This window comes from Choloepus didactylus, chromosome 6 (assembly GCF_015220235.1).
Source record: "Choloepus didactylus isolate mChoDid1 chromosome 6, mChoDid1.pri, whole genome shotgun sequence".
Lineage (NCBI taxonomy): Eukaryota > Metazoa > Chordata > Mammalia > Pilosa > Megalonychidae > Choloepus > Choloepus didactylus.
Window position 1 is genome coordinate 4,883,274 of NC_051312.1, and position 16,245 is coordinate 4,899,518.

The 16,245-nt window shown below is 56.1% G+C and overlaps 1 protein-coding gene across 1 annotated transcript in view; it reads left to right on the plus strand.

Annotated features, from left to right (window-relative positions):
* SHANK2 (SH3 and multiple ankyrin repeat domains 2) overlaps positions 1 to 16,245 on the plus strand; it is a 624,412-nt gene that overhangs the window by 443,548 nt on the left and 164,619 nt on the right. The gene's annotated exons all lie outside the window — the stretch shown is intronic.

Consider the following 16,245-nt stretch of genomic DNA (forward strand, 5'->3'; position numbering starts at 1 on the left):
CCTCGGACCCCGTCCCATTTTGCAGTGAGGTCCTCGTAGGACATATCATTACATATCCAAAGCTCGGCAGGCAGTTTCCAATCTGCGCAGGATTGTGTTCATAAACACCACACAGGGCAGAGGTCTGGGAAGGTGATGGGCTCCATTATTCTATTTGCAAAACCAGTGCTTTCTCAAGAGATTGAATTAGAAGGAAAACAAATCCTGTATGTTCATCTGTTGACTAACCGCTAACCACAGCTACGTATCATCAAGGCTGTCATACATCACAGCCCAATTAATTATTTTTTAAAATTACTGATAGGAAATATAATACACGGTTAAAATTTTCAAAATGTACAATAAAGGGTAGAGGGTGAAAAGGTCCCCCTCCCATCCTTGCCTTCCAGCCCCCCAGTTGCCCTCCCCAGAGAGAACCCCTGTTACTGGTTTCCTGAGATGGACGTTTCATAGAGAAGCACGTGAGTGTATAATCTGATGCCTTTTAAAGCCTCTGGAAAATAACGAGTCCCGAGCATTCTCTGTTAATTTTTCCAATTTAGTTTTTCCAACTAATTTATCACATGACCCCAAGCAACAGACGTCCTCTCTCGGGGCCTGCAGTTCCTGACCCCCCCACTCTGCCAAGGGGAGACCGTCCTTCCAGCTCCTGCCAGATCCCCAGTTGTGTTCATGTAAGAGTGAATGAGAAAATACATGTTTAGAGCTTGCAGCTCCTCGGAGGAACGTGCTATATAAATCCAGAGGGATCTGAATTGCGAAGAGCGTGTGTGGGCAGCTGGCTTCCCTTCGAAACTCTAACTTTGTGTTCTAGAAGACTGCCTCAGTGTGTAGGTAGTGAGAACTGAATGGTAAGAAACATTGGTTTTCTCCATTCTTCCTCCACCATTAGTTTATATTTTTATATTTCTTATTCCTTAGACTTGAAAAGAGGGATCAATCTCTATGTATGTTCACTGGCTGGACGAATAAGAAAACACACTCCATTTTGCCCTCTTTCCTAATTGATAGTTCGGCTTAGCAATTAGTAACAAAACCTTCCAGGCAGCTCCATTTGGGACAAGGAAGGAGGTGATTTCACTTTCTACTTCATATATATGGACTTTTACTTTTTAACAAGTGTGTAATGTTTTTGTAATTTTTAAAACCAAGTAAGAGAGAGAAGAAAAGAGCTGAACCCTTTGGGTGGAGCTCGGAACATGCCAAGCTCTTGAGTCTTGCTCTCCCAGCGACCGTCCCCCATCCTCTCATGCAAATAGCACCTGGGGGCCAGGTATCCCATATGGGTGAGTCGCAGCCCACAGGGAATGTGCCCCAACCTGAACCTGGGATGGTTCCTCCCAACCTGCTCTTCTCTGTGGTCTCCCTCATGGGAAACAGCATACCTGGGGCCAAGCAGGAGAGCTGGGGATCCTCCAGCCCCTGCACCCCTCTTTCCATCCTTCCCATCCCTTGTTCAACCCCTCACAAAGGTCCGATGAGCCCTGTCCTTCTCCTCAGCCCTCTGCTGCTGCTCAGGGTCCCTCTAGACTCTTGTCCACACTGTCTCTGGAGCACCTCCGTCTGATGCCACAGGGGATGTCTTCCCTTGTCCATGTTTTGACATTTTTCCTCCCTTCTCAAATTTGGGTCCAAGTGTTTCATTGGATGGATGGATGGATGGATGGGTGGATGGAAGGATGGATGGATGGATGGAAGGATGGATGGAGGGATGGAGGGATAGATGGATGGATGCAAGGATGGAGGGATGGATGGGTGGATAGAAGGGTGGATGGATGGGTGGATGGATGGGTGGGTGGATGGATGGATGGGTGGATGGGTGAATGGGTGGATGGAAGGATGGATGGATGGATGGATGGGTGAATGGGTGGATGGAAGGATGGATGGATGGATGGAAGGATGGATGGAGGGATGGAGGGATAGATGGATGGATGCAAGGATGGAGGGATGGATGGGTGGATAGAAGGGTGGATGGATGGGTGGATGGATGGGTGGGTGGATGGATGGATGGGTGGAAGGATGGATGGATGGATGGATGGATGGGTGAATGGGTGGATGGAAGGATGGATGTATGGATGGAAGGATGGATGGAGGGATGGAGGGATAGATGGATGGATGCAAGGATGGAGGGATGGATGGGTGGATAGAAGGGTGGATGGATGGGTGGATGGATGGGTGGGTGGATGGATGGATGGGTGGATGGGTGAATGGGTGGATGGAAGGATGGATGGATGGATGGATGAATGGGTGAATGGGTGGATGGAAGGATGGATGGATGGATGGAAGGATGGATGGAGGGATAGATGGATGGATGCAAGGATGGAGGGATGGATGGGTGGATAGAAGGGTGGATGAATGGGTGGATGGATGGGTGGGTGGGTGGGTGGATGGATGGAGGGATGGAGGGATAGATGGATGGATGCAAGGATGGAGGGATGGATGGGTGGATAGAAGGGTGGATGAATGGGTGGATGGATGGGTGGGTGGGTGGATGGATGGAGGAATGGAGGGATAGAAGGATGGATGCATGGATGGAGGGATGGATGGGTGGGTATATGGATGAATGAATGAATCCAGACCACACAGGTAAGGCCAGGAGTGGGAAGAGCTCATTGTCTTTCCGTGCCTCATCAGCCTCAGCCACCCAGCCCTATTCAGCAAGGAACCATTTTTTAACTTCATCCACTTCATTCCTCTGCTTGGCTGCTTCCCTAACTCTACAATTACCTCCTTAGTTTTTAATTTAACAACGTGAAACATTATTGACTCTTTGCTCACAAAGGTGAGGCTTTCATGCATTCTACCACCCCCCAGCCCACCTCCAATTTTGAATAGTTGTTGCCAGTCCACTGATTATCTTTCAATAATATTCTAAAACTCCTCTCTTTTGTTTAATACATTTTAGGGAATATCAACTTACCTCTTCTAAGTCCTCTGGAGTCTGTCTATAAGTTGAATTCTAAAGTTAAAAACCAAGAGGAAGCATGGCATCATTGTCATACTATAAATGATATTTACAGCTGCATTGAGAATGGACCTGGGATTCTAGTTCTTTACAGGCTCACGCCAAGAAGGGTGCTCCTAATATCACAACCCCATGGGTTTGTTTTTCTTCCACTCCATCAGTTGTTCAAAGTAACACTGTATTTTAGCTTAGTATTAGGGTCATGACTTTTGGAACATTTTTGTTTTTCCTGGAGTTTGTGATTGCCTTTCTTTCTTTCTTGTGGGAGAAGAATTACGTCTTCTTTCACATGCCACTAAAATACCAACCTGTTTCTTATGTACCACGCTACTCCACCCCATTCCTATTGGAGTCATGTGACGCTTCTCCAGTTTGGACCCCAGTTCCCAATCCCAGTACCTAACTAACATTCTGCAGTTTCTCTTCATTGTGCTACTAGATTGTGAGTTGTTTCTTTGTTTTTACCCTTGTTCTGCTGGAACACATCCTCCAGTAACAACATCAGAAAAGGTACCTGGAGTGTAAACTTCATGTCTGAGAAGTCTCTTGTTTCCAAATGCATCACTATTATAGAATTCTAGGTTCAAATAGTTTTCCCTTTGAACTGTTCAGACACGCTTCATTGTCGTCCCACCTCTGCTTGCTGCTTGTGAGAAGTTATGGTGCTGTCTGATTCTCATCGCATTGTAGCCTCCCTCAGTTTTCCTCACTAGATGTTTACAGGAGCCTCTTTTACCTTCTCTTCCTTGATGTTCTAAAGTGTCCTGATGATGGGTCTGGGTGGGGACCCTTCTTTATTCGTGGCATTCGCTATCCCGGATGCTCCTTCGGAGGGGAGCAGCTTCAGCTTAAGAGTATCCTGTCATTATTCCCCTGATGACATCCTCTTTCTTTCCCTCTAAGTTCAGTCCTTCTGGGTTTCCTGTTGGACCCTCTGAGATCATCACCCCACTTGTTCCTTATTCCTTCTTATGTTTTCCGACTCTTTGCCTCTTTGGTCTGTATCCTGGGAAATTTCAACTTGCAGCTTGTCTACGTGGGTTTTATTTTGGCAATCCTGATGTCATTTCCCAAGAGCTTTTCCTTTCAATGAGGGACGAGCTTCCAAAGCTTGAGGAAAGCGGTTTCTGCATATCTTTGGGAAGAGAGGACACAGAACGTAGGGGCAGGTCTCCACCCTTGTCTGCTCTCAAACAAGACCTGGGCTCACCGTGCTCCTTCAGGTTGAACCCAAAAAGGGACTTCTGGGGACCAGCACCTCTGTTCAGACCCGTGGCCTCTCGCTGGGGGCTGGGAGCTGCATTACTCTCCACAGGGAGGACCCAGGCGCAGAGCGTCTTCGGGCCATTCTTAGCACATTTCCCAGGTGGCGAGTGGGCGTGGGGTGGGGGAGCGCGGGCGATGGCGGGGGATGGTGGAGAAGGCGGAGGAGGAGCTGGGGGAGGCCGGACTCCAGGCGCGTCTCCAGGCCCTGGAGCCAGTGCGGGCCCCCTGCGGCCACCTCGTCGCCACCGGGAGGGAACGGTGCACCCGGAGCCGGAAGCCCAGAGCTGCCGGGGAGGAGTTTTGCATCCGTTCTCCCTGCAGCGTCCTGGGGTGGCAGCTGCATTGGCCCTCTCAGCCCCGCACCCCCACATTCTTTCTGGTCTCTCTTACACCCCCGGCTCATCTCAGCCCTGATTTTGTTCCATTTGCTGATTTTCGTGGTGTGAATACCCCCCCACACACTGTGGCGGATTTCAAGCTCAAGTGTGAGTCCCTGAACCAGGGGTTGGGGAGGGATGGTCACAGTTGGCCCTCGCAAGCTGGTGGAAGCCGGCTCCAGCCCTCCCCGTGCCAAGATTCCTGACTTTCCGCTCGCTTTCTGTCCAACCCGCCCCCCCCATCCCCCAGTTCTGTGCTCAGGGCCTGACACAGGGCTGGCCTTCAAATATATTTAATTAAATGTACTGCTCTGAAGCTTCATGCGTGATGAGGCACAGACCTGGGAGTTCAGATACCCAAGTTCTGGTCCCAGTTCTGATGCTAACTTCCTGCATGGGCCTCAGTTTCCCCACCTGTGAAGTAACCAGATCATCTCCAAGGTACTTATGGTTAAAAAAATCTATACATTCTGCCTGAAATTGCCATAATGAATAGATGATGGTTCACAGGGAATGAAGAGGTTCTGGACAAAACCGCACCCCTAAGGCAGGCTGGTCAGGGGCTGGGATCCGGGACCTCATCAGAGCAGACAGAGGTGGCCACGGGCAGCCCACGGTCAGTAGAGAAGGCTCTGCATCCGAGAGGGGAGCAGCCTCCTGCCTGGGTTCAGGCGTGGGCTGCCAGTGGGGTGTGAGGCCCAAGGGAGCCGCTCCTGGGAAGATGAGGCCGGGAGTGGATGTGCCCCCAGACCATGCCTGGCACCCAGTGAGCTCCCAGTAAATGTGCAGATGTGCAGACAGGTTCTCCATCTCTGGTCAAAGGCCGGCTCCTCTGGACTCCCCTCCAGGAAGCAGGGCGAGTCTTTGCTGTCTGACTCAGGGAGGAGGGACGGGGAGAGTTGAGCAGACCTTCCTAAGCCAATGTTACCTGCACCAGTAGGGGCAGCCAAGAGGTTGTTCTGACAATGCTCTTTCCACCCCTGCACCTCCTACATCTCTGTCTCCTCCAGACAGGACAGGGTCTGACTCAGATTTGTCTCCTGCCAGCATCTGGCATAGAGCCTGGAAAATACTCAACCTTCAGAGAGTAGGGAGGGGGTAGGCGAATGAGGGATGTGTGTGTGTGGATGGATGGATGGAAGCATGGACAGATGGAAGCAGGATGGATGGATGGATGGATGGATGGATGGATGGATGGATGGAAGCATGGATGGATGGATAGATGGATGGATGGATGGATGGATGGATGGAAGGAAGCATGGACAGATGGATGGATGGGTAGATGGATGATGGGTAGGTGAGGGGATGATGGATGCATGCATGGAAATACATATGGATGGATTTATGAATGGATGGATGGACGGATGGACAGATGGATGATGGATGGATGGGAGCATGGACGGATGGATGGGTAGATGGATGATGGGTAGGTGAGGGGATGATGGATGCATGCATGGCAATATATATGGATGGATTTATGAATGGATGGATTTATGAATGGATGGATGGATGGATGGATGGATGGATGGACGGATGGACAGATGGATGATGGATGGATGGATGGAAATCCATGTCTCTAGCCCCCTTGCATGGATCACAGGCATTTCCAGGGCAGACGCAGCCAGGTAGTGTATGCCACCCACTGGCCTCTCCCTGGTAGCCAGTCTAACCCCTCATCCCATCAAGTCCCCTTGCCATTTCTCCTGGTTACCCCTTCTCCCCCATCGCTGCAGCCACAGCCGTATTCAGACACCCCCACCCCCCATCTCTCACCTGGACTAGCTCTCAGCCCTCCAACTCGTCTCCCAGCTACAGGAGCTTTATCCTCCCTCCCAGTCCACCCACTTGAGTGAAATTTCTGAAATGTGAATTTTTCTCATGGCTCACCACCTGCACTTTACAGAGAACACAATGCAGTGCCTTTGCGTGTGGTTTAAGAGCCTCTGCGTCCCCACCTTTTTGGTCTCGGTTCCCCCAGCCCTGCTCCCCTTTCCCACTTCAGTCTCGCCCTTGTGCCTTTGCCCAGGCTGTGTCTGCCTCCTGCCATCTCTCTCCGCTTGGGTCACTCAAGCTTAATCCCCCCCTCGCCTGGTTCCCAGGGCTGTCCCCAGAGCCCTGTCCTTGGCGATCGTCCATATTCTCCGTGGTCCCCTCCCCGGCACCCAGTGAGTTACACAGCAGTGCACGAAAGCCGTGTGTCCCGGGGGAGGGCCTGGCCTCAGAGCAGTGTCGGACGGAGGAACTCTGGGCCGAGGTTCTGGAGCCCCAGTCTGGCACCAAGTCCAGCCTCCCTGGGAGCAGAGGGGAGCAGGGAGTCTCCTTGGGGTCCGAGAGCCTCCCCGGGTTTGGGCTCAGCTGTGACACCCAGGCAGCCCCTCCTCAGCCTGGGCCCAGGCTCCTCACCTGTGAAACAGGCACCACAGTCTGCCCTGGCTTGCTGCAGAGCCTTCGGGAGATGCAATGCCGCCTGCCAAGCACCCACCCAGAAGGGCCCAGTGCATAGTGGGCCCACAGGAGCGGCCGGCTCTTTCCATTCTCCACTCTCCAGCCTCAGTTTCCACATCTGTAAAACAAGGGGCTGGCGCTGGCCATCTCTCAAGCCCTCTGATTCACTTGCTGTGGTCTCTATGGCTTCTGAGCCACCTCTTCCTGAGCCCCTCACCCAACGTCAATGCCAACAGGTTGAGCACCTACTGTGTACAAGGGGCTTTCCCCGAGCCCTGCCTGCGAGGTGGGCTGTCACCCATCCTGCAGACGCGGAAGCCGAGGCTGCGTAACCATCTCAGTGTGCGCCGGCGGCCCCAGGCCTGAGCCCAGCACAGCCCAACGAGGAGGGGCTGTGAGATGGGGAAACTGAGGCACCGAGAAGGGAATGGAGAAGGGAGGGTCAGGATTCCTACTGAGGCCAGAGGCAATGAGCCTCCATCATCTTGGGATTCAGGGGCCTGTCCTAATTTAGAACTGAATATGAACATTTTTGTATACTTCTCCCTGGGGACCTTGCATTCTTCCCTTGGGTCCTCAAAAATAATTCCACTGGGAGTGGCACTTGTGCGTATAGGGTTTCATCTCGGGGTGCTGAAGGGGTTTGGGAACCAGCTGGAGGGGGTGATTGCAGAACTAAGTGAATGTGCTAAACGCCACCAAATTGTTCCTTTGAAGTGAGTAAAAGAAAAAATGTAATTCGACCAGCCTGTTTCTAAAGGTCAGTTTACTGGGAGCAGCTGACCAGGGGGTGGGGAGCGGCTGGGTGGGCACATCCTGCCCCTCCTTGGGGGGACACGGCAGGCTGCGGGCACTCGGGAGGTGCTCACCATGCAGAACGGAGGTGGGTGGCCCCGCTGGGGAGCTTGCTCCCCAAGTGCTGTGAGAGGGCTCAGTGGGCAAAGAGCTGCGGAGAGCGGCCCCTCCCCTCACCCAGGGGCTCCCTTCACCCTGTACCCCCAAGGGCAGAATGAAGGGGGGCACCAAGCAACAGCACTGCCCAAATGCACCCTGTCCACATCTTCTGGATGTGCAGCCCCGACCATTGGCTGCTTCCTGCACCCCACCTTTTCTTTCCCGCTCGGGAAGAGTAGCCAGCAGGTGGGCAGCTCCAGGCCTCGAACACTGGGCCCAGCCGAGAAGTGGCCTTTGCTCCTTGGGGCACGTGCTGGCCGGAAGCCGGCCTGGTGGACGGTGTAATGGGGTCCGGGAACCCTGGGTCTGGGGTGGGCTCTGTGGACCCGAGCTGTTTGGAGGGGCAGGGGCTGCGGGGTAAGCGAGGGGGAGTGGCTGGGTGTGCCGGGGCAGGTTGGAATCGGGCTAGAGATTGGGGAGCTTCCTCTGCCCATGTTTTAAAAGCACGGCCGCTCTCTGCTCGCCAGTTGCGTGTTTTGCCAAGCCTCGGGGAGGTGGACAGGCTTCCAGAATGGAAGGCAGGAGTCAGGGAATCAGGTACCTCTGGCTGCAGCACCTTGGGGAGGGGCTCAGAGCGGGGTCAGGGGTTGGGGTCAGGCACTGAAGCGGGGTGGGGCAGGACATGACCTGGGGGCACTGGCTTCGTCCCTCTGCACCCCATGACCTCCACCTGTGACGTCCCCGGGTGGCAGCTCAGCCTCCTTCCCCGCCACCTCTCCTCTTGCATTTGGAGTGGAGAGGGATGTTCGAGGTCCTGATGGGGAAACTGGGCAGACAGCAGCCTGTCACTTCTCAAACCGGACACTCAGAATTTTAGCCCAATCACCTCCAGATCCTGCTTTTTATAAAATTGAGGCTGTTCGACCACCAGTTACCTTCACCAGGCAGCCAGCGTAGAAGCCCTGTGCGGTCAAGTCAGGGACGGTGGTTTCAGGTCCTAAACCCAAGAGCCCTGACTAATGCACCAGGAAAGACTGCGTCTTCTCCACCAGCTCGGATCCCCCTGCCTCCTTCTGGACCTCCCAGGCCAGGAAGTTGGGGTGCAGAGCTTGGGCCACTTCTTAAACTAAAGGACTGAGCAGGCAGGAGGCTTTTGATGGATCTGGAAAGCTTTGCATGCCCCGGACATCCCTTCACTGCTACTGCACATGAAAGAGGTGGCGTCTCCCCCAGGTGGAGCCGTGGGGGCCACAGGTGGGGTCGACAGTCGAGGCGGCTGAGGCACATTCAGCTTTCGAGCACGGGCCGGGTGAGCGTGGAGAGGTGCGTCCTCCTCAGCCGTCCTGGGGAGCGTTCCCGGGTGGGCACGCATTCCGTCTGTATCTCATTGGTTTCCGGGTTGGGATACCGAAGGCCTCTTCAGCCTTGCAGGGTTAGGTGGCTTTCGCGCGGAAACGCATCCACAGCATATGTTGGGTTGCGATTTTGCCTCACAAGGAATTTTCCTTCTGACTCTCCTCTGCCGCGACCCTGAGGCGTGGAGGTCTTTGTGCAGAAACTGTTGACTCGGTGGTCTCCCCGGTTGCTCGTTGCTGAGAGGAAAGGAGCCCCACAGGGAGGAGCAGAGAATGGACGGGATGCCAGCTCGCACCCCGGAGGGGCCTGGGGTCGGGGGAGAGAAGCCAAGTGGGCCACGAGTTGCTGCTGCCACTTCTTAGCTCTCGTTCCAATCAGGGCCTGGAGGCCGAGCGCCGGGACGCGGGCAGACTCCCTCCCAGCGGCCAGTTCACGGGCGGCCTGGGTGCCGACCAGGGGGCACGATTTAGGAGGAAAGAGGCCTGGGTTTTTCTGTCCGCGGTACCCGTGTGTTTCTTTGCTGGTCTCCGTGCCAACGCACGCCCCCAGCCTGCCAGCCGTCGCGCAGGGGACCGGGGCTGGGTTGTGATGAGTCAGCCTTGGCGTCACTGACGGTGTGCCGGAATATTCCCCACCCGTGTATTATAAAACTTGGGGAGGGAGGGAAGGATGGTGGGAGAGTCTGAACATCAGCTCCCCAAAAAGGTCCAGGTCCCAATTTCCAGAGCTGTGAACAAGGGAGGGTCCACGACAGAAGGGAGGTCAGGGGGCAGGTGGACTCGAGGGTGCTCCTGGGCTGACTCCAAGGAGAAGAGCTGTCCTGGGATCTCAGGGCCCTCGGCAGAGGAGGCGGGAGGGCCTGGAGCCGGGGAGAGGACACTGGCCCCGGGGACGGAGATGGGAGTGATGTCCTGTGAGGGTGGAGGGGGGTCCACCAGCCTCGGGGGGTGAGGAAGGCCTCTCGGAGCTGGAAAAGGCAAGGGACCGGGTTCTCCCCAGGGCTCCGGAAGGCACCAGCCCTGCCCACGCCTTTTTAGGGGTTTGGGCAACTGACTCGGGACTTCTGCCCCCCAGAACAGTGAGAGAGTGAGTGGGTGTTGCTTTAAGCTGCCGAGTTAGTGTTCACTTGTCACAGCGTCAAGAGGAAACTGATACAGAGCGTCCGTGGGCCTCAGTGGGCTGACCTGCGGCACCGGGGCAGGAAGAAATGTCTCAACTGACAGATGAGGAAACCGAGGTGCAGGAATTCCGGTCTCGTGCCTGAGGCCAGGAAGGGCAGCGGGACGAGGGCTAGGGGCTCTGGCTCCTCATCCAGAGGCACCGGGGCATCCTGCTGCCCCCATATGTGGGCTTTGTGGGGCCCCCGGTCATTTCCCGAGGGCTGGGGGTCAGAGAGGAGGCCTGGGGCTGTGTGACCGTCGGGCCCCGTGGCTGGTATCCCAGGAGGTGGGCTAAGATAAGGCCACGGTGGCCCCGGCCCACAGCTCACACCTGCCTGGGGAGGGAGGCACTGCTGGGGACACGTGGTTGGGGACAGGGCCCGGCCAGCGGAGGGCAGGACTCGAGATGGTGCCGGGAAAGGCTGTCCTTGGCCACGTGCAGTGTCCAGGCAGAGCCCGACCCCACGCCTCTCCCAGGAACTGTGCAGGCCCTCGCCCTGTCCTGAGGCGGGCACGGGGCACGCTGGGCAGGGGCACTGAGGACCCCGGGAAGCTCGGAAGACCAGCGCACACACGGCATCCCTGTGACTGTCTCGGCCATACGGGCAGACTCGGCCCTGGGTTCCTACCTTCCAGCCCTAGTAGATCCCCCTTGGGCCCCAGCACCCGCTCAGAGAGGCACTCAGTGGACATCCGTGCAATCGCAGAGCTCAGAACCCCCCGCTCTGCGGGGTCCGCAGTACCACCCTCCCATGTGCATGTGCATTTGGGCGCACGAGTGCCCCCACCCCCACGTTTCCAGCCGTCCTTCCTCAGCTCACCCAGTGCTCTGGGTGGGGGCTGCTGCACAGGCTGGGCGACCCCCAAAGGTGGTTCCTCCTGAGCTCCGTGGCAGGAGAGGCACCTGTTTCTAACTTGCACACAGCACTGCAGGGGCCGGGAGGCCCCCGGAGAAGGCCAGGCTGGGGTGGGGGGCTGGCTGTGGGCACAGGACCCAGGGAGGGCGGGGAGGTGGGGCTGAGGCTTGCACAGGAGCTCACTGAGGCCAGAAATTCTCAGACATCCCTTGTGTGTACACCACGTCCTGGCACCATCCCAGGCCCTGGGGAGCAGGTGGCAGCAGGACACACTCCCCAGCACCCCGAGGCCCCCGTTGCAGCAGGGTCCTCCAGGATGCGAGGACAAACAAGGGAGATACTTTCAGACGGTGGCCGATGCTGTGGACTGACAGGACAGGCTGCTGACATGGGACAGACGGTCAGCAACGGCTGGGACAGGTGGGGACAGGTGGGGAGGCATTTCGGGGGGGGCGTCTCCCCCTTCCCCACTTCCTCGCCGCTCCTAGAATTGTGAGGACACAGGAGACAAGTGGGGGGTCTAAATAGTGCCGGTTGTGGGGGGCAGTGCCAATGGCGTATGACCCAAAAAGTGGGTGCCGAGGGCCCGTGAGGACAGGCCTGCCCCGCGCCTCAGAGTGGTCAGCTCTTGGGGCCGAGAGCAGGGGCCCCACCCCTGGCCGGCCACGCGACCTTGAGCCAGGCCCAAACCTCTTGAGCCCCAGCCTCCCTGTGCAAAAGGGGAAGGAACGAGTGCCCCCCACAAGGGCTCTGTGTGAGGGAGAGTGGACACGGCCGCACACAGAGTCCAGCTGTCCGTGAGCACTTGGCATCGTGGCTTTTATCATCGGCGCGTGACAAACATGGTCACCTGCTGTTGGAGCTTCAGCTGGCTCTTCTCAGCAAGATGGAGGGAGGGAGGAGAGAGTGGAAGGAGGGAAGGGAAGTCTAGTGAGTGTGTTTCTGTTGGAATCTGCTTTGATAAACTCGCTCATCCTGGGGTGCCGTGATTAATGAGCGAGCATCTGGGGTTTGGGGATAGAAATGGGACTTGGTGGTGAATGGAGGCCAGGCTGGTCATCTTTCCGATTTGAAGGAAAGGAAGGAAGGGGACTGAGTGTAGCAGAGCCCGTCCTTGCAGACAGGGGCCTGGAAACGAGCAACCTGGTCGTCGTGCTCACGGGCGTGCGGCTCGGAGCAGGTGGGCTGCCCCGAGGACAAGGGAAAGGCAGAGGGCTGCTCGGGGTGGCCTGTGCTCCCCAGAAGAATAATGGGGAAGGCAGGTGGGGAAAATCAGGAAATCCCAAAGAGCCGGGAAAGAATGGAAAGAAGCTTGCCAGGCTGGAGGCTGTGGAAATTTGGAGCATCTGCGGCCTGGCAGCCAGGGCTGACTTAGGTCTTTGGAGGATTGACAGACATGCTCAACTCACACGTCTATTTGGATACCGTGGAAAATGGTGGCAATAACTCAAGGTACGGGGCGGCAGGGAGCAGATGGGCCGGTGACCTCCTCTGGAGAAGGGCAGGCAGAGACAAGCACCACAACCGAAGACTTGTTTTCCTAAGAGAAAAACGGGCAAGTATCTGATGATTCCAGCCTCTGTAGACGAGGAGAAGGACTGGGCCCCATGCCAGGCAGTGGGTGCCTGAGAGGGATTCAGGCAGTCCTGTCCTGCTGGGTGTGCACAGTCATGTGAGGTGTAGCAACAAAGGCCTCCTGGAAGTGGTGGCTTTGGAATGGGCTTTGAAGATTGAATAGGAGTTCGGCAGAGAGAGAGAGAGAGAGAGAGCATAGGGAGAGTGCTCTGGCTTGAAGTATAAGCAAAGGAGCATGCTTCTGCCCCTCCTTCACCTCTAGGATACGCACGGGGAAACTATCTTTATGTGGCCCTTGGCCAGTTCACTGAACCCAGGGCTCCCACGGAGTGACGAAAGCGTGTTATTAAAACCAGAAGCTGTTCCCTCACCAGTTTCCCTGCACTGGGCTTTGCTTTTCAGTCTGCTCGGTGGTGTTCCGGTTTCCCTGCTCCCATCCACCGGCCGGCTGTGCCCACTCTGCCCTCTTGTTTTGAGTTTTATGGCAGGGGTGGGATCTCCCTGGGGCATCTCCTTGGAGCATCCTGGGGTGGGGCGAGGCTGCTGGAACCACCCAGCCCTGTCTGGTATCCTGAAGTCCCCAGGGTGCCAGGCTCCACCCCAGACAGCCCTGGGCTGCCGGGCAGATTCTCAGCCCCTCAGGAACCGTGTCCAAACAATGGGAACGATGACTTCCCTTGTGGTCGACTCGAGCCTCAGTCTGCAGGAAGCGCTGGAGGACTGTGAGGCCATCACCACACTCACTCCTGCTCCTGCCATTGAGCCAGAGTTCAGGTCTAGCCCCAATTTGAGCCCCTGCCCCTCAGCATAAAAATAATAAGGTTGGGGGGGGGGCATTACTTTGCTTTTCGGAAAGGATTCTCCAAGTGACCACTTAAAGAGCGAGCCTTTCTAGGGCATCTCGCAGATGACCCCATTTCTAGAATCCCATTTCCTTGTGTGTTTCCTGAAGCTCAGGTGCGGTTTCCAGCCAGGTACACCTGTGTTCTGTAAGTGTAGGGGAGGATTACGGCTTTCGTAGCTTTCACGATGTGTAGCTACCTGCAGTTTATTTGGAGACACCGACCTGCCTGTTTTATTTGTGTCGATTTGAGCATCCTTAGAACAGGGGTCTGCAAATTATGCCCCCGTGGGTCAAATCCAGCCCATTGCCTGTTTTGGTAAATAAAGTTTTATTGGAACGCAGCTGTGCCCACTTGTCTGCATGCTGCCTGTGGCTGCTTGGGGACTAGCGGAGCAGACTTGGGTTGTTGCAACAGGGACCATATTTGACTTGCAAATGTTGAAATGTTCCTTCTCTGGATCTTTACAGAAAAAGTGGTCAGAGCCCCTTTCGTAGGGCCTGTTAAAATGTGTCTCCCTCTTATGTTTAGGTGCCCTTAGGGCTGCCCCCTTCAGTAAAGCTAACCTCTTCCCTGAGCATCAGGTCATGCACCAGAAATGAAATATTCTGTGGCTCTGGCGAGCAGGGGAGGGAGTTTGGGCTGCAGGTGGACGTGAGCTGGGGCCGGGACACTCCCTCAGGCTGCGAACTGCCTGGGATGCTGGTGACCTCGGGGGCAATGCCGTCCTGGCTGGGTAGCTGGGTACGTGGGCCCGAAGAAGGGCTGGGGGTTTAGGGCGAGCCCCCCAGCTCCTCGCCCCACCCTGGGGTGCCCGGTCACCCCCACACGGTGCCTGATCCCCGTGGAGAGGCAACGGCTTTGGGTTTGATCGCTGTGGTGGGCGTCCACCACCCCTCCACCCCAGAGCTGGCCTAGGGAGGAGAGCCCAGCAGCCTGGCCCGCGGCCCGCCCAGCGTGGTCTTTTGGAGGGAGCTCCGAGACCAACAGATGGGGAGGCCTGGCCTGTCATTTTAATTAACGAAGGAAGAAAAGTCACAAACAGCCCCTTCCTGTGCTCTCATGGAAATGCCAGGCGGTTGGACTGTTTGCTGGATTTTTGTTTAAAGAACGTTCCGTTTGGAGTCAAAGGCCTGGGTTTAAGAGCTTCCCTGCCCCTGGCTGAGCCAGGTGAGCCTCAGCAGAGCCTCCCTGCCTTGACTTTCCCCCACTTCCCAATGAGGAGGACCCCACCAGCCTGGAGGGTGTAGGGGTCACGGCCTCAGAAGTCAGGGAGAACGGTTTTACACACAGCTGCGGGCAGTTGGCACACGCGGCGGCTCCCTCCCACCCATGGTGCTCTGGAAGGCAACGTTCACCCTGGTTTCCCAAGGACCATCCCGGTTTTAAAACCGACAACCCCGTATCCCAGGAATCCCCCTGGTCCTGGAGAAAGAGGGACAGTGTCCCTCCAGGCTGTGTCACAGACCTGGGTACAGGAGCCTGTGGTTTAGGCTTTATTCCCCGAGTCAGTGAGTGCTGACCGAGCCCCTGCTCGGATAAGCCAGCCTTTCCTTCTGTGAAACTCCAGGCCCCGAGCATCCCGCCTGGGCCACCGACAGTTATCCCCAGAGCCAGGCCTGGACACAGGTCTGTTCATCCAGAGCTGGGCTTTTCCTCCGTTTGGAAAATAACAGAGGGTGGCAGGGCCCATCCAAGGCCGAGAAATGGGCCGGGCACAGAACCAGGCCCTGCCAGAGTCAGACCGCACTGCAACTTCTTCCAACAAAGCATCTGACAAGAAGAAGATAAGGCAGAGCACAGGGCTGGCGATTCGGGGGCGCAGAGAGGGCTACCTCGCTGGGGCCGTGGGGAGGTGACCTGACCTGTGGCTGAGCCCAATTAAACACCTACTGAAGGAACCGAGTCAAGGCTCCTGCAGACAGGAGAACGTTAGCTCACGTGGTGACGTGAGTCCGGCCTCCTTGCGGGAGAGAGTACGGAGGCCTGGCTGCAGCCGAGGGAGATTGGAGGACAGGTGGGGGCAAAGGTCAGATCCCAAAGTGTCTTAGCCATGGTCGGGAATTTGGATTTTATCCCAGTGATGAGGGGAAGCTGTTGGCAGGGTTCAAGCCGGAGCACGTAAGGTTGTAGGTTGGGGGACTCTCCGCTCATTTTGCCAGCAGATTCTTTTACACGGGAAGCATGTCAAAGTTTTCCAGTTTATACCTAACGCTTTGGAGCAAACGACGTTCCGTGTGCCCAAGACGTGTTTCTTAAGGGCTAATGAAGTCTTCCAGACCCTGCTGGGCACCAGGCTCTGGGCTGGGCACCTTTTCACATCTTTTCTAACACCCTGTGCCTTTCGAGTCTGGGATCCACATCTGTATGCACAGGTGAGGGCTTTGACAGTCAGTGGGTTCAGGAACGTGGCCAAGGGCGCAGAGCTGGTTTGATGATGCTGGGATCCCAACCCGGAGCCGTTTCCTCTTTTTGTCCACACTGCCATCCTTCTCAGCAGGGAGCTGC